General features: G+C 38.0%; 1 protein-coding gene across 3 annotated transcripts in view; it reads left to right on the forward strand.

The window, feature by feature from the left end:
* Window positions 1-22,696, forward strand: part of LOC5566411 (sensory neuron membrane protein 1) — a 62,001-nt gene that overhangs the window by 7,867 nt on the left and 31,438 nt on the right. The gene's annotated exons all lie outside the window — the stretch shown is intronic.

Raw genomic sequence — 22,696 nt, forward strand, 5'->3', positions numbered from 1 at the left:
CTTGTCCTTTGTCGTGCGCTGCCAGTATACATAATTGGGGCCGCACTGGCGTTGGTCCCAATGTGCTCGAAGCACTCGTACTCGTAATTCCATGCCTTGTCCGTTTGTATCGCGACCAGTATGCCATAATCAGGATCTCACTGGTATCAATCCTGATGTGCCGGTTGGCACTCCTGTTAGTTTGGGCTAGGGTACTTTAAGCGGCACCGGTCGCTGTGACAGAGTTGCATTCGGATTTTTGTGGTTTTTATGAAGGTTCATCAGAGCCCACTGCGAACTTCACCACATCCTGGGCAACTCCCCAACTCGCAGAGGTCCTGGGGGGGGGGTCCGTTAAGCCCCTAGACTGTCGTCCCTGCTGCCCCAACAAAAAAAAACGCATAATGCGAAGCCATAAGGGTGAAAAATTTAAACTAATTTACAACATCCTTATAATCCCACCCTTATTTAGCCTCAGGTTTGAGACTGAAGAAGGGAAGCCGATTGTCTCGGAGAAACACAAGGTCACCTGCACCATTGCTCCGGGTAGCACAGGAAGGGCACAATACTGTAGAGGGCGCCCTGGTACTCCACAGGCTCCGTTTGCGGTTAGGTTTTTTTTAGACCCCCCTAACCATTCATTCTTAGGCACGGTAAGCTTAAAGCGGCATGAATTAGGGGTCACCTGTGAGATGGACTTATACCACCGGAACAGGCAGTCCGTAGTGTTAATTCTTAGCCAATTGAAACAACCGCTACCGACACTACACGGCTATCTAGGCTGTTCGGGAAAAGGAAGTTAACATTGATGATTAACTCCTGACGTGCCCAAACAGCGTCAATCAATTATGGGCCTGATTTTATACAGTCGATCATGCATCGTTGAAGTTGTGGATGGAATGGCACCATTATCCTTAAAGTTTAAATATCGGCGAATCTCATCAAATCAGTTCCGGTTCATTGTATTCCGGATCGGCAGGAATGCATATTCACTCCAATAAAACTTCATGCTCGGGTATCTGAAGACGGACATGTACAACAGAATCCCAAAATATTTCCTTATTTCCATCGCTGTCGTGCAGAAGCGGTTCATGATGTTCTTCTCCTTCGCATAAAGGTTAGTTTGATCTGCAATGTATTCCAAAATCCCGTCGACGAAGTATGAAAAGCACTTGAATGGTGTGTCCAGGCTTTTGAACTGTTCAAGCTCAGGTTCGTCAAACAGGAGTTCCTGTTCGGGAACAAGAAGATTTCCTTTCCTCCATTTAATATTTTTGAATTCGGCAGACGTAGGATCGATTTTGCCTGCAGATCCCGTAAATGCTCCGGGTCCTACGAGTGAAACAACCTCCTTTGTCTTTTGTTGGATGTTTTCCTGTTGAATGCTATGTTCCTTACGACGTTTGGATGGAGCAGGTGATGAAAACAGTTCTTCAATTTCTGGGTCATTATAGTACTCATCATCACTGACGAAGTCTCCTCCAGGATCAATTTCGTCATCCGAACTCAACATCCAACAACTCAAACAGTTCCTCAGCCTGCCGATCACTCAACAGACAAAGATTTCCTCGTCGACGGCAGGTCATAGCGTTCCAGAAGAACAAATCTATATAGAAAAACACAAAAAATAACAACTTCTTTAAAAAAAATCGCCTCCACTATCGAAAAATTGGGTTACTAGTCTTTTGCTTAGGTGATGCAATATTTTTGCGCTCAACTTTCCAATACCGCCTTTAGACGGTAGAAATCACAGGATTTTGATTAGAATTTGAAGTGTTTTGATTAATTTTTTAACAAAAAAATGTATTCACCGTAAAATATCACTGTTATATTACTTACCGATAAATTTTGCGCTGATTAAAACCACCAAAAATTATGAAAGTTTGTCACTTCTTCAGAATTCTTGTGACGCGTGACAGTCAACATAAAAACAAGGTGTGTGTAGCATAGGTCAACGTGTTGCGAAAATGTTCATATGTGGATGGTAAATAAATTTGGCGTTTTTACGTTGTTGCATTAATTTTGCTGAAGCCCGTCTAAAGGTGGGGTTGGGTAGTAGAGGGTTAATAGGTTTATAATTTAATTCTATTTGAACGCATTTATTTTCCAAATTAGGTTGTTCATTTTGTGGAATACAGGGAATAAACAAAATGCTTGAATTAGGCAAAATTTTGACCACATTCAAATGCTTTTACAGTCAACTCTCCATAACTCGATATGGAAGGGAACATCGAGTTAGGGAGGTATCGAGCTACAGCATACAAAACCAGTGCAACTGCGATCCAACGAGCCATCGAACCATGAAAATCAACTTTTACTATGGTTCTCTAACTCGATATCGAGACACAGAAGTAAGGGAGAGTTGACTGATTTTTTTTTTTATATATGAATTTGGTCTAATTTCAATAACTTGTTCCGGGTTTTCCAAGGTCATTACCAAATCACATTTTTGTTGTCGTTTGCAATACTGTGCGGTGTGAAGTTGTATAGATGTTAATATGTTTCCAAAAATCTAGAACCAATTGAAAAATGAGTGCCGGCGGGCGCATTGAGATTCATTGGAAATCTTGAAAATGACGGATTTCACGCCAACTCGACACGCGATTGGCAGCACCCCTTCAGAGTTCAATGAAATTTTCTGGATGTCAAAAGTACACAGGTGTCTGGAAAGGGTCAATATTATGCTTATAAAAAAAAAGTCGTGGTTTTTTTTATCATGCATCATTATTTTTATTATTGCTATATATCCTAAAACGTAGTATCTTCACATGAATATTTACATTATTTTTGGGCTTTACTGAATAAATTGAATATTTTTGGTTCATCCTCTGAATTGGTATACCGTTTGGCTGCAATTTGTGTATCACTAATAGGCATTAAACAATGATATTTTTGGGTACCTGGGACAGTTTTAACCTCATCAAAAAATTCCACCTATTCCTCTGACATTTTATCATATTGTTCATTACATATATAACAGAAATTTAATTTGGTGATACATGTATCAGTTTGTTTCACTGCCCAGTCGAATAGTTCTCACGGAGTTGCGATTGTGTTTCCATAGTATTTTGCAAGACTTGCTCTTTTGGCCATTCGCTTGAAAGTGCCACCAATAGCGTCACAGGGTCCTTTGCCGTGGAATGTGGCAAAAAAGTGCCACTCTGCTTCCCATCCATGTATTTTCTTGAAATTACATAAGCTGAATTTTTTTTTATTTTTATGATGAGCTGCAGCTCCATCTGACTTAAAAATAACTTTTGATTTGTGTAACAAAATTTATCAATTTTGAAATAAACAGCTGAACTGCTACTGTGTCATGGGTCTGATATTACAATAAAACTAACATTTTCCAATTTATTCTCTTTTTTTATGGTAAATCTAGAATTGGTGTATCGTTGCTTGGGAATTATTCCAGTGATATTCATGGGCAGCGTTATAATTTTCAGAAAAGTCGCTAATTACCAGTATTTAACCTTGTTTTAAGGAGTCTTTTTTGTTTCGTAGAAAAGCAGACTGTTATTTTCACATAAAATTATGAGTTATGAGCTTATCAACTTTTTTTTTAGGTAGATAACAATACAAACATATTCATTATTTCTTATTCATCTGGCGTTTAACGCAGGTACGTTTAGTAAGTTTGTTTTTCACAAAACTTTTTCTAGAAGAGAATTGAATGGGGTATGGATAAGGTTGTTAATTTTCAATGTTTGCAATATTGTTGTGATATCTTTCAAACCATAAAAATCCATCGGATTGTTAGACGGAGTTGATTTTCTCATAGGCAGAGGCGTAGTCCATTGATTGCCTGCATTTAAAAAACATAATCTCTGTATAATTCCGTTTTTCAACTATTCTCAATAAAAAATACAATCTATTTTCTGATTCAAACTCATTTATCACTTGAAAACACAATCATATTTGACGGTTTGAAACAAAATCTTTGAAAAAATAAATTTCAGTTTGGGACTTAAAAAAATTGAAGTTAGAAAAACTTTTATTTTAATGTGTTTTTATTTTTCAATATTTTTTTCTAAAATTTCAGGAAATTTCACGACAGTCCCTCATACAGCACTTTTTTGTAGGTCTTACCGTTTTTGAGTTACAGAGTAAGGTGGGGCAAAAGTTCGACCTTAGTGGTATAATCAAAGTTTCCATGAAAATAATAGCAGATGAAACAAAACAAATCCCATACAGCGAACCTTCAACATATTGGCTATAACTTTGCTGAACAAACTTGTGTCAAAATATTTACCCATTTTTAGTTATAACAGTTTCAAAATTGATTGTTTTAAACGAACTTTTACCCCACCGGTGGGGCAAGAGTTCGAATCTAGTGTGAGGCAAAAGTTCGTTGGCTAAAACATAAAATATCAATGCTTTTATGACAGGCATACTTTATACCAGCCGTAAACTTATGTTTGCCGAAAAATACACACTAAATTTTCATCAAAAAATGCCCAAAACAGGGTTAATTGTAATACACCCAAAAAATAGCAGTTTTTCGCAAAAATAAGTGAAAATGTAAAATTTTTGTGACATTTTTCGCAACATCAGGCAAATTTCGTTAAATTTGAAGATAATAGAGTAAGGTGGGGCAAAAGTTCGACCTTAGTGGTATAATCAAAGTTTCCTGGAAAACAATAGCAGTTAAAACAAAACAAATACCATACAGTGAACCTTCAACATATTGGCTATAATTTTGCTGAACAAACTTGTGTCAAAATATTTACCCATTTTTAGTTATAACAGTTTCAAAATTAATTGTCTTATTCGAACTTTTGCCCCACCGGTGGGGAAAGAGTTCGAATCTAGTGTGGGGCAAAAGTTCGCTGGCTAAAACACAAATTATCGATCCTTTTATGACAGGCATACTTTACACCAGCCGTAAACTTAAGTTTGACGAAAAATACACACTAAATTTTCATCAAAAAATTGCCCAAAACCGGGTTAATTATAATATACTCAAAAATAACAGTTTTTCGCAAAACTAAGTGGAAATGTAAAATTTTGGTGACAATTTTCACACGATCAGACAAATTTAACTAAATTTGAAGATAATATGTGGATTTTAGGCAATTTGTAATTTTTTCCGTCATTTTATACATGGGTCGAACTTTTGCCCCGCTGATTCGAACTTTTGCCCCACTATGGGCCAAAAATTGTTTTCGAGCATCTATGCAAAAACTAATACACCTCAAAGCAACCTTATGATAGGCCTAGAAACGCCCTTACATAAAATATTGAAAAAAGTTTTATCTTCAATTGGTTCCATGCAACGAAAGTTTGACAAAAAATTACAATATTCACGTCGAAAAACAACAAATAGCCATAACTTTTCCAAATCTCAATCAATTTTTATGATATTTGGATTGAAAGTCTCTTACTTGAATAGCATTCGAACCACCATGACATTTATAAGATTTGTTTTGAATTGAGCTGGAAATTTTAAAAAGAAACTCTTACCCCACTCGAACTTTTGCCCCACTTTACTCTATGTAGATTTCAGGAAATTTGAAAAAATTTCCGTGGGTTTATACATGGGTCGAACTTTTGCCCCGCAGATTCGAACTTTTGCGCCGCTATGTGCCAAAAATTGATTCCAACTATTTATGGAAAAACTAATACACGTCAAAGCATCCTTATGATGGGCCTAGAAACGCCCTTACATAAAATATTGAAAAAATATTTTATCTTCATTTGGTTCCGTGCATCGAAAATTTGACCAAATATTACAATTTTTACGTCGAAAACCACAAATAGCCATAACTTTTCCAAATCTCAATCGATTTTTATGATATTTGGAGTGAAAGTCTCTTACTTGAATAGCATTCGAACCACCATGACATTTCTAAGTTTTAATTTGATTTGAGCTAGAAATCTTAAAAAGAAACTCTTGCCCCACTCGAACTTTTGCCCCACTTTACTCTACGGGTTTATAAAAATAAGTGAAAAAAAAAAACTTTTGGACTTAAAAAATTCGATGTTTGAAAAACTTTTTTCCCTAAAATATGCCCAATTTGCAATGTATGGCCGACTTTTAGAAATTTTAATTACGAAACGTTTTGCTTAAGGATGATCAAAATCTGAAATGGCCGTTTTTTTAAATCGACTTTAAAGTTTTGAATATTTTTTTTCAGTGTAGAAAATGTGTTTTTATTTTTTCAACTTTTTTCTCTAAACGTCAGGAAATTTCACGATAGTCCCCCATACAACACTTTTTTGTAGGTCTTATCGGTTTCGAGTTATACGGGTTTATAAAAAAAAAACTTTGACCCTTTCCAAATGTTAGTCTAGATCGATTTTGAAAAAACAAAGTATGTAAAGTATCTTAGTTTCACATAGTCTTCACACCCAGAAAGTTTCATTGAATTCTGAAGGGGTATTGCCAATCCCTTTGTCGAGTTGGCGTGAAATCCGTCAAATAAGGCCAATTCTGTAAAACTGGTTCCGGAAAATGTGGTACGTTTGTATTTCTTATCTATAGTGGGTGCCTTGAAGCAATTGGCCAATTAGCAACATGTGCGGAACTATATATGGATTGGGTATCATTTCTAAAACCACTGGCTATCATGACCGTATATTAGGTTCCAAGTGCCCCGGAAGATGTTGCCAATTCAAAACATGTCCGGAACCATATCAATATGGATATCAAATTTCAAGATTTGTTAAGGCTTCCGGAAGCATTTCTAGAACAACCAGCTGTCATGACCCCTCTGTAGAAGGTTCCTTGAGTGCCGGAGAATGTGGTCAATATGATTGTGCTACTTTTTCTCGAGTGCCAGTTCCCCGAATGACCCGTTTCCCCGAAAATTACTGCATTTCCGGGGAAACGGGTCATTCGGGGAACTGGAATTCGAGAAAAAGTAGCACAATCATATTGACCACATACCTCGGCACTCAAATAACCTTGTACATAGGGGTCATCACAGCCGGTTATTCTAGAAATGCTTCCGGAAGCCTTAACAAATCTTGAAGTTTGATATCCATATTGATATGCAACTGCAGTAGTAATGCAGTTCAAAAACGTACCGGGGCAAAAGTTCGACCTTAGTGGTATAATCAAAGTTTCCAGGAAAACAATAGCAGTTAAAACAAAACAAATACCGTACAGTGAACCTTCAACATATTGGCTATAATTTTGCTGAACAAACTTGTGTCAAAATATTTACCCATTTTTAGTTATAACAGTTTCAAAATTGATTGTCTTATTCGAACTTTTGCCCCACTGGTGGGGCAAGAGTTCGAATCTACTGTGGGGCAAAAGTTCGCTGACTAAAACACAAAATATCGATCCTTTCATGACAGGCATACTTTACACCAGCCGTAAACTTATGTTTGACGAAATATACACACTAAATTTTCATCGAAAAATTGCCCAAAACCGGGTTAATTGTAATATACTCAAAAATAGCAGTTTTTTGCAAAACTAAGTGGAAATGTAAAATTTTGGTGACAATTTTCACAATATGTGGATTTTAGGCAATTTGCAAATTTTTCCGTGAGTTTATACATGGGTCGAACTTTTGCCCCGCTGATTCGAACTTTTGCCCCACTATGGGCTAAAAATTGTTTTCAAGCATTTATGCAAAAACTAATACACTTCAAAGCAACCTTATGATAGGCCTAGAAACGCCCTTACATAAAATATTGAAAAAGATTTTATCTTCAATTGGTTCAATGCAACGAAAGTTTGACCAAAAATTACAATATTCACGTCGAAAAAAAACAAATAGCCATAACTTTTCCAAATCTCAATCGATTTTTATGATATTTGGATAGAAAGTCTCTTACTTGAATAGGTTTCGAACCACTATGACATTTATAAGATTTGTTTTAAATTGAGCTAGAAATCTTAAAAAGAAACTCTTACCCCACTCGAACTTTTGCCCCACTTTACTCTATCATTATTATTCATACTATATGCATTCATCATATCATTTTTCTGTGAAAATTTTGAACTTCTACGGCAAACGAAATTTAAAATGCTGTTAATAAAATGTTACTAAATGCTTAATTTAGTTTTACCATATCAAGATAGTAGTGTTTTGTAGCACAGAACACCTAGATATAAGAAATCAATGTAATTTTTGGAATGATGATAATAAAAAAAATATATATATTTCATGCAGAAAATTTAAAATTTTAGATGTGCAAGTTATCTCCGATACAGAATCAATCTCAGTTTCCAAGAAGAAACAATAAACAATTCTTATAATCAGTGTTTATATTTTGATCCAAATAAGCCGATCGAACTATATTCAGAGAGTGTAACAGTTCGCGAACCATAACAGTTTATGGCACATTGCATTCGGAGAACCCTATGAATGTAAACATTCACTCTTTCGTTTGGTACGTGGCACGAGAGCGTTCAAGAGCAGCAAATCTCACAGACTGCAATAGTATCGAGCTATTCGGGTGATTAATGTTTTGCATAAAATTGGTAATGACTTTCATATTTCTGGTAATGCAAGCTTTAACAATCTAATTATAATTGAACCATTGAACACCCCTTTGGTTGCAAACATAGCACAGAAAATGGAAACTATTCGCCTCTGTTTCTTGATCTTGATGAGAGTGGGTCACCGAATGTTACACTGAAAACATTCTACAAGCTCGATCAATGAGTTTCGCACGTGAATTTACAGTAATTGTAAAACCTGTCAATCGAACGTGTAAAACGTGTCGCTATCGGCAATCCAAAAATTAAATGTAAAACACGTTAATTTAAAAATTATCGAAAACTTTGCTGAACAATTTATTAGCGATTGAAAGATGTTCTGTTTCCAGGCACCCATTATGGGCGCCCAGTTTCCCCAAAAATAATATGTTGAATTACATGTCACGCGTGAATGGCATATATGAGTCCTTGTCATGATTGGCAAACTAGTTTTACTAGTGATGGATGTCACCATTGCACAACGGTCGGAAAATAATGAAATTTGGGTAAAACTAGTTCACATAAATTGATGAAATATATAATCTGAATATGTTATTTGACGTATTTATTCTCTCAGAAGGGGTTATTTACATGTTACGTAACTTTTTAAAATCGGTTATTTTTTCATCAAAAATGCATTCAAACTTCATTGAAAACACAATTTTTGTTTGTATTTGACCAAGTTTAATCAAGATGTGTATGAAGAGTGGATAAATATGTTTTGAATAAACTTTGTATGAAAACTATCGACAAAATATATGGAAAATACTGAATTACTCAAATAGCTCTAACTCGCAAATCAGCAAATTTCTGCAAAAAATTTAAATGTTTTTTGTAGGATCTTAGGATGCTTTTTGATGTGCAATATTCGAAATGGCGGCGACATGACGCGACAAGAGTTGTTTTTCAAGTTCAAAATCATCAAAATTTCCCATGTGGAATATTGAATAGTACTAAAATTTGAACCAAATACTTTTCCATCTTCATCCTCGATAAAAGTATTGAACAATAAGCCTTTAGATAGTTCGTAACTTTCTGGAAATATTGCATTCCTTAAATATTAATTTTGTGCTTTATTTTAAAATAACATTTTTTTTTTGACTTAAGCCAAAATGACATTAGAAAAGTCAAAGAAATTTAAATTTTAGTTCAATTTCCTTCAAGGATCATGATAATATAATACACAAGGTTTATTTTAAAATGATTAAAAACATAAAAATCTCAACATAGTTTTTAGTAGTTTTGGCTGCCCTTTCATATGGAGCCCGACCATTGTGCATTGTAAAACACGATCAAAACATGGCTTTGCTAACGAACCAAAATAAATCCTTACACGTCATTTCACCTTGCAATTTGACACGACAGATCCACGTTGAAAAGAATTAGGGTAGAACGTGTGGATTATTTTCAGTGTACAAGTGTTGACACACAGTAATCGGCACCAAACAGTGGGTGGTGTGTGTCTGTCTTGTTTTCGTTCATGAGCCTCTGTAAGTGCCATAAATTCATTTGTTCTTTTGACTTTTACTGTGTGCCGTGTGTTGGTGTTGTCTCGCTCTCTCTCACGGGCAACTTGTAAACAGGGCACACAGTCAAACGTTTATAGCATGCATAGGCTCATGGCTCGTTATGGAAGATACGAACGATAAATGTCATGCGTGTTGTATGAATGCAGGTGGATAAATGGGATGAAATTATGGCTCGTTTGTCAATGATCATTAAATTTTCCAAAGCCTGCTTATAATAATGCGATTTATGTAAATTTTCTAATATTTTGTGTTAAATACACGTACAATTGGTAGAGATACAATGTCAACGTGATTGTAAAAATGATTTTGCTGTTTTCATGTGTTTTTGATGACAATAGACAAGAAATATCGAGCAATTGAGATTTAAATTGCTGTTACAAGTTGCCTCACGAGGGTAGTCAAAAACAATTTTGAACTATATAAATGTTGAGAGTTAAATTAACAAAACTTCCATCTAGTCGTTTTGTTCACTATTCGATACTGTAACTGATAGAAAAAACCTCGAATGACATATTTCTGCCGTTTGTGTGATACTAGGAACGATTTTAAGTACCAAAATAGAAAAAATAACCAAACCCTCGCAGAAATCTTCGTTTTATACCGAAAATTAATAACCGGAGTAATAAATTAAAATTTTTTTGATTGTTGCTGCTGATATGTCCTCGAAAATGTTTGAAGTATTTCTAGAGTGCATTTGCTATAAAGTAAACATGAATAATTTGTTACATGAATTTCGTATAAGCATAAGCATAAAGCATAAGCATTGATGACCGTACAATTCGTAGTTGCTACTCCGTGATTGACTGGAATAATCAAAATTGTACAGGGAACCAACAGATGTAGCTTGGGAGTAGCATACCATCTTCAATGTACAATTTCGAGGACTCCAAGCTCATTAATGTCAATAACGGCGCCGGCCACGTCCTTACGGTCATCGGGGGAAGGGAAGGAATGTTGGTGTGACATCCATTGCTACTAGAGACCGAGATCACCTCTGCATCTCCATGGTTTTCACAGGAAGGAGTTTTGTTAGTGGGAGGGATCAAAAACTACATGATCAGGATTCACCTTGGTAAGTGATGCGATTCATGTAGCCTCGAACTAAAATAAAATATCTATCAGTGCGTCGACAATTTTAATGTCGAACTATCCAAAGGTTATTGTTCAGTAATTGCGCCAAATAAATAAAAGAATATGTACGTGTGGATCAATTTTGTTATATAAAACAGGAACAAAGGCTTATGCCGACACTTGAAGTGACGAACCATCCATAGTTTTTTAACAAATAAATGAAACATTTCCACGATATAAATGTGTGTTTTCACAAGCATGAAACGAACTCACCGCTTTAATCCAGTTTGAAGATTGATTATATGTAATCGACGTTTACTGCAAATCCGCCAATTAGAATTCCGCAGTAAATCGTCTCAGTAACGTAGGTTTCAGAAATCTTGAATAAATCTTCTGGAAATCACACAACGGACGTCACGGAAGCCTCAAGCGCCTCAAACTTGCACAGCCACTTTCCATCGAAAATTGAACGATCCAAATTCGACTTTTCTTGAAATCCTTCAAAGTTTTCTCTCTACAGCTCCTATCTCAATTTGTTACATGAATTTCGTATAATCGAATAAGAGTGCATTTACTATAAAACCTTTATTGTAAATGCTTTCGATATCTGTCAGGATAAGGACGTTTTCTCGTGCAAGCTCCGAAAGTCTCTTCAACCGATTTTTGATAGTTAAGAAGTCCGCATGTAAACTCTCACTGGTGATTTATTGTTTTAAAGTATAAAACCCGTACATATAAGCTACATATAACGTTAATCCAGTTACATGTTTAGGTGTTCCATGTTCGTTGTGTCTATGCCTGAGGTATTGTTAATTGGAAATTTTCATGATGGTCTGAAGCTTTGGTTTATTGTTTATCAATCTGAGCACTGGATTACGAATCTCTGAGCATAACCATTGTATGGAAAACCAGCAATTCGTTAGGGCTGGAACGAATGTTATAAGCAACACATTTAACTCAACCAGAAAAGTTGGGTCGATTTTACAAAATGAATTTTGCAAAGGTGATAGAAGTGAAAGTTACTACAATTTTGGATCGTTACTTAGTTTTTAAAATTTTAAACTCTACTACATTAAGAACATTTCATTGAAAAATAATATTCATTGTATTGAATTGTACTGTGTGTTATTTTCCGACATTCCCATTAAGTGACCAGTTGACCGAAGTCTGCCATATTTCGCACGCGTAGCTATATTCGCTTCTTTATAAACTCGATACAACTCGTGATTCATGCGTCTGCGCCACACACATCTTTCTAGTTTCCCACCGACTATTTCCCACAGTGCTTTACGCTCGAAAATGTCTCAAGTATTCCAAGGTAAACAAACTCTTCAACAACTTCAAACACTACATTAGCACCAGTACTACTACCTTTATCTATAGGGGAACTGGGTGTAAAATGCGCCATTGGGGTAAAACGCGCCACCCTTGTTTTGAACAAACGACGTGCTTTGGGACGCTGTTTTTCACCCGAGATAATAGAAAATGTATTAAAATGCTTACGTTTATATATTTTTAAGTGTTTTCCTGGCAAAAATCGTGAAAAACTCGAAAAAACGATTTTTGCTATTTTCGTTGTAATTTTGTGTTATTTTCTAGGTCATTTTTCAGGTCGATAAACAACTAAACTTTTGAAACTATCATCGAGAATCGACTTGTGCACTCCCATATTTTGTATTCCTTGCGAAAAAAGTGTTGAATTTATCCTTAAAAAGCGTATTGAAGGACTTAAACTTTAATCAACTCGTGGGGCAAAACGGTCACACCTATTTCATAACACCAAAACAGCCGTTTGAATTCAAATTCCAGCAAACGTAATGCCAAGCTGTAGTTACGTGCCAATTTGAACCTTACAAATGCACGTTTTTCGAATCAGCATGTATACTATAATCGAACAATAACATCTGATCAAACGCCCTTATGTATGCAACGTATTTGCAAGCATGATTGCGCATGCGTGCGCGCGAACGACTAACGCCGAGATCAGGTGGCTCGTTTTACCCCGCAAAAAATAAAAATGCAGATAAGCAAGCATTTTATAAAAATTGATTTATCAACTCCAGAAAAATGAAAATGGATGGCTGTTTCTACTATTTGATAGAAAACATGTTTGTCTATGGGATAATGATTTAAAAAGAGCTTATAATAATGTTCTTCATAGCTGAAAACGCTTCCTTCCTTAGAGGGCGCGTCTTAACCCCAGTTACCCTACCTGCAACCATGTAATACATTTTGTTAAAATGAATGGTTTGGCCTATCCTCGCTATCTCGCTCTTCAAAAGCACAAAGGCCTTATTCACTGATCTGCGATCGATTCCAATAAGGTTGTTATCGTCCGCAAAGCTACGGAGCATGGGCGATGCTATGTTCACCAGATTTATCAGGGTTTAATTCAAAAGTGGCCCCTAGAAGACTACGATATTGACAATACTTTTATTGTCAAGGCAGCATCCATTTATTACGTAACGCTAAAATTGGAAATTTTTTACCAACCCCTCCTCCCCTCCGTAACGCTTTTTTTGTATGAAATTTTTTAATATTTTTGTATGAGCCGTAACGCTTGAGCTTACTCCCCCCTCCCCCTAGAGCTTTACGTATGTGGATGCCGCCCAATACTTTTTCGCATTATTTTCACCGAGTTTAAGTCGGGTCAGCCATAGTGGATTGTTCCAAACAAAAATCAATCAATTTTTAAGATGGCGATTCGAACGATCGGTCATTTGACATAACTGTCGTTTGGCATAAAGACCATTTGGTGTTAATACCGCAAATGTTGCCCAGTGTACTTACCAACACTGCCGAGCAATGATGGATGGGTTTGCCTACTCTACCTTTATATCCTGGTTATTGTTCGCCGCTGTTTTAGTAGGTAAATAGAGAAGAGGGCATTGAAAAAGCAAAACAAAAATAAGTAAAAATAGCTAGAAAAATCGGCCATTAGGAAAGTGCGATAGATTGATTAAAGTTTTAATTAAAATAATTCAGTGAAATTCAAAGAATAGCAACAGTGTGGAAGCTTGAGGAGTTGTATTTGCAGCACAGTAAAACATAATTGAAAAAGATATATGACATTATTATCGACTTTCATTTTCATTTATTTAGTTAACATCTACACAGATAACACTGAATCAACAATTTCACGCCACAATACTCGGTTCGTGGCCGCATCTCTCCATCCTCGGTTCTGCCCCACGCTCGCCAAATCGATACGCACTTGATCCGCCCACCTAGCTCGCTGCGCTCCACGCTTTCTTGTACCAACCGGATCCGAAGCGAATACCATCTTTGCAGGGTTGCTGTCCGGCATTCTTGCAACATGGCCTGCCCATCGTATCCTTCCAGCTTTAGTCACCTTCTGGATACTGGGTTCGCCGTAGAGTTGGGCGAGCTCGTGGCTCATCCTTCGCCGCCACACACCGTTCTCCTGCACACCGCCGAAGATCGTCCTAAGCACCCGACGTTCGAAGACTCCAAGTGCTTGCAGGTCCTCCTCGAGCATCGTCCACGTTTCATGCCCGTAGAGGACTACCGGCCTTATGAGCGTTTTGTACATGGTACATTTGGTGCGGGCGTGAATCTTTTTTGACCGCAGCTTCTTCTGGAGGCCATAGTAGGCCCGACTTCCACTGATGATGCGCCTCCGTATTTCACGGCTAACGTTATTGTCAGCCGTCAGCAAGGATCCAAGGTAAACGAACTCGTCGACCACCTCGAACGTATCCCCGTCTATCGTAACACTGCTACCTAGGCGAGCCCTGTCGCGCTCGGCCCCACCAGCTAGCATGTACTTTGTCTTGGCCGCATTCACCACCAGTCCAACTTTTGCTGCCTCGCGTTTCAGGCGGGTGTACAGGTCTGCCACATTTTCAAATGTTCGGCCGACGATGTCCATATCATCCGCGAAGCAAACAAATTGACTGGATCTCGTAAAAATCGTACCCCGGCTGTTAAGCCCGGCTCTTCGCATAACACATTCTAGCGCAATATTGAACAACAGGCACGAAAGTCCATCACCTTGTCGTAGTCCCCGGTGGGATCCAAACGAACTGGAGTGTTCGCCTGAAACCTTCACACAATTTTGCACACCTTCCATCGTCGCTCTTATCAGTCTCGTAAGCTTCCCGGGAAAGCTGTTCTCGTCCATGATTTTCCATAGCTCTACGCGGTCGATACTGTCGTATGCCGCCTTGAAATCGATGAAAAGGTGATGCGTTGGGACCTGGTATTCACGACATTTTTGGAGGATTTGCCGTACAGTAAAGATCTGGTCCGTTGTCGATCGGCCGTCAACGAAGCCGGCTTGATAACTTCCCACGAACTCGTTTACTACGGGTAACAGACGACGGAAGATGATCTGGGATAATACTTTGTAGGCCGCATTTAGAATGGTGATCGCTCGAAAGTTCTCACAATCTAACTTGTCGCCTTTCTTGTAGATGGAGCAGATTACCCCTTCCTTCCACTCCTCCGGTAGCTGTTCTGTTTCCCAGATTGTGCCTATCAGCCGGTGCAGACAAATGGCCAGCCTTTCCGGACCCATCTTTATGAGTTCAGCTCCGATACCATCCTTACCAGCAGCTTTATTGTTCTTGAGCTGGTGAATGGTATCCTTAACCTCCCTCAAAGTGGGGGCTGGTTGGTTTCCATCTTCCGCAGTACTGACGGAGGCATTTCCTCCGTTGTCCCGTCCATTCAGGTGCTCGTCGAAGTGCTGTTTCCACCTTTCGATCACCTCACGCTCGTCCGTCAGAATGCTCCCATCCTTATCCCTGCACATCTCGGCTCGCGGCACGAAGCCGTTGCGGGATACGTTGAGCTTCTGATAGAACCTACGCGTTTCCTGAGACCGGCATAGCTGTTCCATCTCCTCGCACTCCGTCTCCTCCAGGCGGCGTTTTTTCTCCCGAAAGAGGCGGGTCTGCTGTTGCCGTTTCCGTTTATAGCGTTCCACGTTCTGCCGGGTCCCTTGCTGCAGCATAACCGCCCGCGCTGCATTCTTCTCCTTCAAAACCTCCTGGCACTCCTCGTCGAACCAATCGTTCCGTCGACTCCGTCCCACGTACCCGACGTTGCACTCAGCTGCATCGTTGATGGCTGCTTTTACTGTTCTCCAGCAGTCCTCAAGAGGGGCTTCGTCCAGCTCACCCTCTTCCGCTAATGCAGCCTCGAGTTGCTGCGCGTATGCCGCTGCGACATCCGGTTGCTTGAGCCGCTCTAGGTCATACCGGGGCGGCCGTCGGTATCGTACGTTGTTAACGACGGAGAGTTTTGGGCGCAGTTTGACCATCACCAGTTAGTGGTCAGAGTCGATGTTAGCGCCACGATAGGTCCTATCGTCGATAATGTCGTAGAAGTGCCGACCATCAATCAGAACGTGGTCGATTTGCGATTCTGTCTGCTGTGGTGATCTCCAGGTGTATCGGTACGGAAGGCTGTGCTGGAAGTAGGTGCTACGAATGGCCATATTCTTGGAGGCGGCAAAATCAATTAGTCGTAGGCCGTTTTCGTTCGTCAGCCGGTGGGCGCTGAACTTTCCAATCGTCGGTCTGAATTCCTCCTCCTGGCCAACCTGAGCGTTTAGATCTCCTATGATGATTTTGACGTCGTGGCTTGGGCAACTGTCGTACTCGCGTTCAAGCTGCGCGTAAAAAGCGTCTTTATCATCATCAGTGCTTCCGGAGTGAGGGCTGTGCACGTTTATTATGCTGAAGTTGAAGAACCGGCCTTTTATCCTCAACTTGCACATTCTCTCATTGACCGGCCACCACCCGATCACGCGCCTCTGCATATCACCCATCACTATAAAAGCTGTTCCCAGCTCATGTGTATTGCCGCAGCTCTGGTAGATGGTATGGTTACCTCTAAACGTTCGCACCATTGATCCCTTCCAACACACTTCCTGCAACGCTACGATGCCGAATCCACGGTCCTTCAGCACGTCGGCGAGTATGCGTGTGCTCCCGATGAAGTTGAGAGATTTACAGTTCCACGTACCGAGCTTCCAATCGCTAGTCCCTTTACGTCGCTGTGGTCTTCGCCGATTGTCCCGGTTCGTATTCTCTCGTTGATTATTCGTTGCTTGATTTTTTACGGCTGGCTTGCATGGCCTGACACCAACCCCCTAGATTTCCGGAGGACCATTCCCCCTAAATGTTCGGAGGGCCATAGTGCGCAGTTTAGCTTAGAGTCCTTCTCTGGCCCTCGGACGATGATCAGCCGCCCCTGACATGGGGAACAGACGCTGTTGTGAGCCGCTCCTAACATGGAGTACAGACGCTCCAGGTTTGTAAAAGCAAACCCCCCTTCCCTGTCAGCATACGACCAAAGTTCCCACCGGGGGTTGGTTACCCGATCTTCCCTAAGGTTACTCGTACCCCGGCCAGTACCGCGAGGAGGTAGGGATAGGAGTTGCTGGGCAAGAGGCTAAGGACCGCACAAAGGGGTCTATTTTATTCCTTCAGGTACGCGAGGTACCAATGGTACGCCATGCCCAGCCATTTACCAATCGACTTTATTGAGCTAATTAATTGATTAATTAATGAATTGAATTCAAGGTTGCTATCTCTACCAAGCTGTCCGGGAAGGCTGTGACCTGAAAAAGAAGAAAAAGAAGATTAAAAAACTGTATGATTATAAGTAATAAGAAAATAATTGAATTAGAATACAAAAAGAAATAATAATTTTGCGAACATAAACAGGAGCAGAATATCAAAATAAACAGTAGAAGTTGCTGGACGAAGGATTGCTCTACGGAAACGGTGGTGTTGAAAAAGGAAAGATAGAAACCAATTGTTGTAAGTAGTCGTTTTTATGAAATAATTGTGAAATAACTAAAAATATTAAAATTACAGTTGGAGCTGCTACTAAGAAAAAGGCTGCTTCAAAAACAGGTTCAAATCCGATCAATTTGGTATGATGGGTGATTTAGAATAAGAAAATTCAAACACAATATATCACATTACATTACAAACTTTTTTCATTTAATATCGCCATATTTGTAGCTTTTTACAGAGATAACTGCTGACTTAGGTTTTCAATAACAGTTTATTTAGAATGGTGCACGGCCATTTGGCCGAATGCCATTTGGCTGAATCACGAACAAAAAAGTAATCAAATTGCTTCAACGCTGATGTGTAGGAATCAATAACTGATCAGCTAATTAATTTGTTTATTTTTATGACGTGACGGGACGTTATGTTTATCACTATATAAGTGCTCCAAGAGAATGATAAAATCAAATCAGGACGAAATTGTGAACGCCACACATTGCGTCACGATTCTTAGCTGATGGTTGCTTCGTCTCTGGGTTACCAACGGCATGCTTGGAATTCAAGTGTTTTTAATGATTTCATCAGAATTTCTCCGTCTTTTAAACATAGGATATTCTTTCGAGTTATACTGGTTTTATAGCTGTTGGCAATAATTTAGGTTATATATTAATTGGTAATTTTACCATCTTTAAATCATAGGCAGTTCTTTTATTTAAACTGATATAATGATTATTTGCATTACACTTGCTTAAATATTCATAAGAGATTTTTCCTTTTTTTGATCACAGGCTGTTCTTTCAAGAAAAGTCGTAAACATTACTGTCGAAAGCTGACGACAAACTTAATGCGAAATACCTCTGCTGGAAGCTATTACCACTAGCAGAAAACTGAATAAATGCTCACATTTAGGAAGTACATTCAGCACTGGCTGTTTCATGAATTAACACTTTAAAGCCAATGGTAAATATATTAATGATGATTTAGCTTTCTTACAGATTAAGCTGAATATGGTCTTTGAAATTCAGCTTGGAAATTCATTACAAATGCATGCTAGCTGTATTTCACCAATGGTTTTCAATTTCGGTTAAACGGCATTCAGCCAAATGGCATTCGGCCAAATGATCCGGAACCATTTTGAATACAATACTTCTCACTTTTTCAGCCATAAAAACGACTGGCTGCATTTGACGTTTCGTGACGTCGGAATCTGGGCTGCATATGACGTTGATATTTTTCCTCTTCGCGAGTCTCCGTCAGGTACCAACTAGCGCATTGGCTGTCTTGGTAGTGTTGTTCGAACAACACGTCAAGTCGTTTGCATAGGGAACGTTAGCCAAATGGATGGACGTTTCGAGTAATACTGTTCCATATGGTATGCTCTCTTCAACATCTAATCCAATTTCTCTCGCCGTTCCCTTACGGTACCTATCAAACTAGTGTTCATATTGCCTTCTTCTCCTTGCTTCTTATTACTTTAAGCAAAACAGGCCGATATGCCGATAAACAAATTAAACATCCCAAGGAACAATTGGTAGCTTTTAAGATACTTACGTGTTTAATACAAGCTGCATAGCAACATCCAAATTTTTAGTTGAATCATTAATTGAATAAAATTAATTTCCGCTTATAAAAAAGCTGTTATTCCACTTGCAGTTTGTGTTTTTAATAAGAGCTGAATAATCCTCCGAAAATGCAAATATAGTAGCTTTTGTTCTACAACACATAAGAAGTTTAACAATTGACTGATTAAAAGCTTCTATGAGCAATTCTCGCTGAAACCAGGCCGCCATCGGCACCCATCGTTAGAATTCCAATTTTATGTCACTGATCGCTAGCTTTCGATAAAACTTAAGGGTGGTTCTTTTTGTTTTCTCAAATTGGTACGCCTCGTACGCCAGCTAGCTAAACAGTTTGCAAAAAAGCCCATTTTTTGATAAATCTTGGGTATTTCTTCACGTGATATGTCTCATATTTCCCTTGGAACACATACCAAACATAATGGCATCGTATAGAGAAAGGATATAGCTTTCATTTGAAGTTAAAAAAAATCCGGCGGCCATTTTGAATTTGGCCGCCATCTTGAATTTTGTTAGAAAAATCGTTTTTTCACCATTAGCGCACCGCTCGTTTTGAATTCTGAGATCACCATCAGAAAGCTGAGGAAAAATTGCGTAAGATAGGCTACAGAAACAAGGTGTGCAATGGTATTTACCCTATGAAATGAACGATTTTCTAAAACATGTTCCACGATTTTGACGTATATGGCGAGTGCAATCAATGCAAACATCATTTTTTGTACAACAAAGATACAAGTTTTCAATAGTTGGTGTATTTTTCGAGTCAGATGAAGAATAGGAGTATTATTTTGAGTGAAAAAATCTGGCGGCCATCTTGGATTTTGACGCCATCTTGGTTTTAAGTAGTAGAATGAGTTTTCACCTTGATAACACTCAACATGTTGAATTTTAATGCCACCGTTGCACTTACTATTCTTCTTGTTCTTTTTTTTTCCTGACGTTACGTCCCTACTGGAATAGAGCCAGCCCCTAAGCTTCAAAAATAAATTAACAAGTAGAATTTTTTAACGCTTATTTGCCACCTGAATGATTGTTCTGCATATCTGCGAGTTGAAAAATAGCATTAATTCTTTCATTTATTTGGTCTAAAACCATTGATAGAAATGAACAATCTGTTGAACAGCTAAAATAAGATAAGAAATAAAGAATCTGTTTGTTTTTTAACGGAGATCTTTAATTAATTAAACATGAAGAGCGCTGAGATGGTAAAAAATCATTCTACTGCTAAAAACTAAGATGGCGTCGAAATCCAAGATGGCCACCAGATTTTCCAAACTCAAAATGATTCACCTGCGTTTCGGCATCACGTCCACATTAGAACAAAGCCTGCTTCTCACCTTTCAATTTCGCTATTTTTCACATGCATGTTGGGTGTTAGTGAAAACAATACTTTATGATTCAGAAAATCAAGGATTTTTTTGCTTAAAAATTTAAGATTTCCATTCTAAATTAATGCACTTTCGGAAATGTTTTACGTTAAAACTACAGATATTACCACAAAACTTACTAATGTCGCAACAATTTATAAACTTCATTCGATGACAAAAAAAGCATATGGTAAAAAAAAATATTTGTTTATTTCAATCAATGTTTTTGGACGGTTTTTATTCATTAAATTTATTTATTCATAATAACTGAATTCAAAGATATGTCGAGAATTATTCTGTTATTAAAAATCGTATTATAAAAGAAAATTCCTATTTAATAACCTGTATTTATAACTAACAAAGCTGAGTATCAGGCTCGGTTCCACTAGGGACGTAACGTCAGGAAAATGAAGAATAATAAGAAGAAGAGTATACGTAACCTTGTTTTTATTGGTAACCTCTAAATTAGACATGCTGAGTGCTATCAAGGTGAAAAATTCATTCTATTAGTCAAAATCAAGAAAAATACACCAACTATTGAAAACTTGTATCTTTGTTGTACAAAAATTGATGTTTGCATTGATTGCACTCGCCATATACGTCAAAATCGTGGAACATGTTTTAGAAAATCGTTCATTTCATAGGGTAAATACCATTGCACACCTAGTTTCTGTAGCCTATCTTACGCAATTTTTCCTCAGCTTTCTGATGGTGATCTCAGAATTCAAAACGAGCGGTGCGCTAATGGTGAAAAAACGATTTTTCTAACAAAATTCAAGATGGCGGCCAAATTCAAAATGGCCGCCGGATTTTTTTTAACTTCAAATGAAAGCTATATCCTTTCTCTATACGATGCCATTATGGTGAAGATGCATCGAAGCCAAACCTCGAATTTTCAAGAGCACAAATCTAGAGAACCAGACAACTATTTGTGCTGAAAACCTTACTGACAGGTCACTCGCTGGTGGTGACCAATCGATTAAATTTTCAACGCAATCGGTTGTCAGGTTCTCTAGATTTGTGCTCTTCAAAATTCAAGGTTTGGCTTCGATGCATCTTCACCTTATGTTTGGTATGTGTTCCAAGGGAAATATGAGACATATCACGTGAAGAAATACCCAAGATTTATCAAAAAATGGGCTTTTTTGCAAACTGTTTAGCTAGCTGGCGTACGAGGGGTCCACCAATTTGAGAAAACAAAAAGAACCACCCTTAAGTTTTATCAAAAGCTAGCGATCAGTGACATAAAATTGGAATTCTAACGATGGGTGCCGATGGCGGCCTGGTTTCAGCGAGAATTGCTCCTATAGGTTGTAGCCATCATTTTAGTAGCATATTGAACATTTGATTAACAACAAATCGTACAAAAGTTTCAGTGTCTAATACTTGAAATGTTGACCAGCATGATTAGTAAAACTTATAAACAATGTGAATAACAGTATATGAGTATGCTTTTATTCAAGCAAAACATATTATGTCTTTTTATGTTATTTTCAAATACCGTCAAACGGGGCTTCTTTTGACATTATTTCCACATTCTTCAACTTTGAGAATTTGTAGCTCTAAGAATTATCGATAGATTTCAATAATTCTTGCATATATCTAAGTTGTATATGTTCACAACAAATGTGCAAAATATAAATCAAATCCATCTAGAAATAAAAAAATTGCACTAATAGCCAAAAATATGTGTCCTCCAAGACAAAAAAGGGGCTACTTTGGACACTTTTAGAAAGCAATACGATTAGATAATAAAATGATTATTTTTGCATAAATTTTTAACTGATGCTATGGATCATTGTCAATTATGATGTTCTTGAATGATTTATTATAAATTTGATTGATAAACATAATTAAGAAAATTGTAAGGTGTGAAAAAATACACTTACCTAACTGTTCAGCAAAACATGCTATTCATAGCTTTTAGTTTTCAGTTCGAAACTTCAAGCTTAATTCCTATTGAATG

The sequence above is a fragment of the Aedes aegypti genome, chromosome 3 (assembly GCF_002204515.2).
Source record: "Aedes aegypti strain LVP_AGWG chromosome 3, AaegL5.0 Primary Assembly, whole genome shotgun sequence".
Classification (NCBI taxonomy): domain Eukaryota; kingdom Metazoa; phylum Arthropoda; class Insecta; order Diptera; family Culicidae; genus Aedes; species Aedes aegypti.